Source organism: Oncorhynchus tshawytscha, unplaced genomic scaffold (assembly GCF_018296145.1).
Source record: "Oncorhynchus tshawytscha isolate Ot180627B unplaced genomic scaffold, Otsh_v2.0 Un_contig_12632_pilon_pilon, whole genome shotgun sequence".
Classification (NCBI taxonomy): domain Eukaryota; kingdom Metazoa; phylum Chordata; class Actinopteri; order Salmoniformes; family Salmonidae; genus Oncorhynchus; species Oncorhynchus tshawytscha.
In genome coordinates, this window is record NW_024604692.1 from 811 (window position 1) to 3,661 (window position 2,851).

A 2,851-nucleotide genomic window follows, 5' to 3' on the forward strand; every position below is an offset into this window, starting at 1 on the left:
GCAGCAATTCTAAATACAAGCAAGTATGGACAGTCATCTAACCCATGAACTTCAGTTTTTGAAAATGATGCAATTGAAGTTGGCAACCATGCCACTTCTGTTACATAAATGTACGAACAGGGTTTGAACACATGTTCTTCAGATTACAAGAGCAAATTATTTAGCACGTCTCGCTTCCTGCTGAGAATTTCAACATTCTGGAAAGTAGGAGATGGGCCATTGCAAAAATTTTAATGGAGAAGCTGGGGATTGAACCCAGGACCTCATACATGCGAAGCATGCACTCTACCACTGAGCTACATCCCCTTTCTGGAAAGAAATAGTTTATTCTTATTTTTTAAATTTCACCTATAATTAATCAGGTAAGCTAGTTGAGAACAAGTTTTCATATTCAACTGCGACCTGGCCAAGATAAAGCAAAGCAGCGCAACACAAACAACAACACAGAGTTACAGATGGAATAAACAAGCGTACAGTCAATAACACAATAGAAGAAAAAAAAGAAAGTCTATATACAGTGCGTGCAAATGGAGGTAAGGCAATAAATAGGCCATAGTAGCGAAGTATTTACAATTTAGCAAATTAACACTGGAGTGATACTGAATATAAGATCAGCGTCAACTCACCATCAGTACGACCAAGAATATGTTTTTCGCGATGCGGATCCTGTGTTCTGCCTTACAACCAGTGTAACCGAGTGGATCACATGCAGCGACCCCAAAAAAAAACGACTCAGAAAAAGAGGAAACGAAGCGGTCTTCTGGTCAGACTCCGGAGACGGGCACATCGTGCACCACTCCCTAGCATTTTTCTTGCCAATGTCCAGTCTCTTGACAACAAGGTTGATGAAATCCGAGCAAGGGTAGCATTCCAGAGGGACATCAGAGACTGTAACGTTCTCTGCTTCACGGAAACATGGCTAACTGGAGAGACGCAATCCGAAGCGGTGCAGCCAGCGGGTTTCTCCACGCATCGCGCCGACAGAAACAAACATCTTTCTGGTAAGAAGACGGGCGGGGGCGTATGCCTCATGGCCAACGTGACATGGTGTGATGAAAGAAACATACAGGAACTCAAATCCTTCTGTTCACCTGATTTAGAATTCCTCACAATCAAATGTAGACCGCATTATCTACCAAGAGAATTCTCTTCGATTATAATCACAGCCGTATATATCCCCCAAGCAGACACATCGATGGCTCTGAACGAACTTTATCTAACTCTCTGCAAACTGGAAACGATTTATCCGGAGGCTGCATTCATTGTAGCTGGGGATTTTAACAAGGCTAATCTGAAAACAAGACTCCCTAAATTTTATCAGCATATCGATTGGCAACCAGGGGTGGAAAGACCCTGGATCATTGTTACTCTAACTTCCGCGACGCATATAAGGCCCTGCCCCGCCCCCTTTCGGAAAAGCTGACCACGACTCCATTTTGTTGATCCCTGCCTACAGACAGAAACTAAAACAAGAAGCTCCCACGCTGAGGTCTGTCCAACGCTGGTCCGACCAAGCTGACTCCACACTCCAAGACTGCTTCCATCACGTGGACTGGGAGATGTTTCGTATTGCGTCAGACAACAACATTGACGAATACGCTGATACGGTGTGCGAGTTCATTAGAACGTGCGTTGAAGATGTCGTTCCCATAGCAACGATTAAAACATTCCCTAACCAGAAACCGTGGATTGATGGCAGCATTCGTGTGAAACTGAAGGCACGAACCACTGCTTTTAATCAGGGCAAGGTGTCTGGTAACATGGCTGAATACAAACAGTGCAGCTATTCCCTCCGCAAGGCTATCAAACAAGCTAAGCGCCAGTACAGACACAAAGTAGAATCTCAATTCAACGGCTCAGACACAAGAGGCATGTGGCCCTCAACCGCCCTCAACCGTAAGGCTCTCCAGAGGGTAGTGAGGTCTGCACAACGCATCACCGGGGGCAAACTACCTGCCCTCCAGGACACCTACACCACCCGATGCTACAGGAAGGCCATAAAGATCATCAAGGACATCAACCACCCGAGCCACTGCCTGTTCACCCCGCTGTCATCCAGAAGGCGAGGTCAGTACAGGTGCATCAAAGCTGGGACCGAGAGACTGAAAAACAGCTTCTATCTCAAGGCCATCAGACTGTTAAACAGCCACCACTAACATTGAGTGGCTACTGCCAACACACTGTCAATGACACTGACTCTATTCCAGCCACTTTAATAATGGGAATTGATGGGAAATGATGTAAATATATCACTAGCCACTTTAAACAATGCTACCTTATATAATGTTACTTACCCTACATTATTCATCTCATATGCATACGTTGATACTGTACTCTATATCATCGACTGCATCCTTATGTAATACATGTATCACTAGCCACTTTAACTATGCCACTTGGTTTACATACTCATCTCATATGTATATACTGTACTCGATATCATCTACCGTATCTTGCCTATGCTGCTCTGTACCATCACTCATTCATATATCCTTATGTACATATTCTTTATCCCCTTACACTGTGTATGACAGTAGTTTTTTTGGAATTGTTAGTTAGATTACTTGCTCGTTATTACTGCATTGTCGGAACTAGAAGCACAAGCATTTCGCTACACTCGCATTAACATCTGCTAACCATGTGTATGTGACAAATAAAAATTTGATTTGATTTGATTTGATTTGTTCCCACTACCTATAGCATGCTAAGCAAACACAATACCAATTGATCAAATTCCCCAGCTGTTTGGAATTGCCACAAGGAGCAACCAAGAGTGTCCAGTCTTGTCAGGCTATGCTGTTGGTGGACTTGTTAGTTTGCGCTCCAGCACTTGCAGAGGCTCGGTGCATCT

The 2,851-nt window shown here is 44.0% G+C and overlaps 1 non-coding gene across 1 annotated transcript; it reads right to left on the bottom strand.

Annotated features, from left to right (window-relative positions):
* Positions 1-234: 234 nt before the first annotated feature.
* Positions 235-306, bottom strand: trnaa-cgc. The gene has a single exon. It is a non-coding gene; the product is annotated as a tRNA-Ala (tRNA).
* Positions 307-2,851: the final 2,545 nt, after the last annotated feature.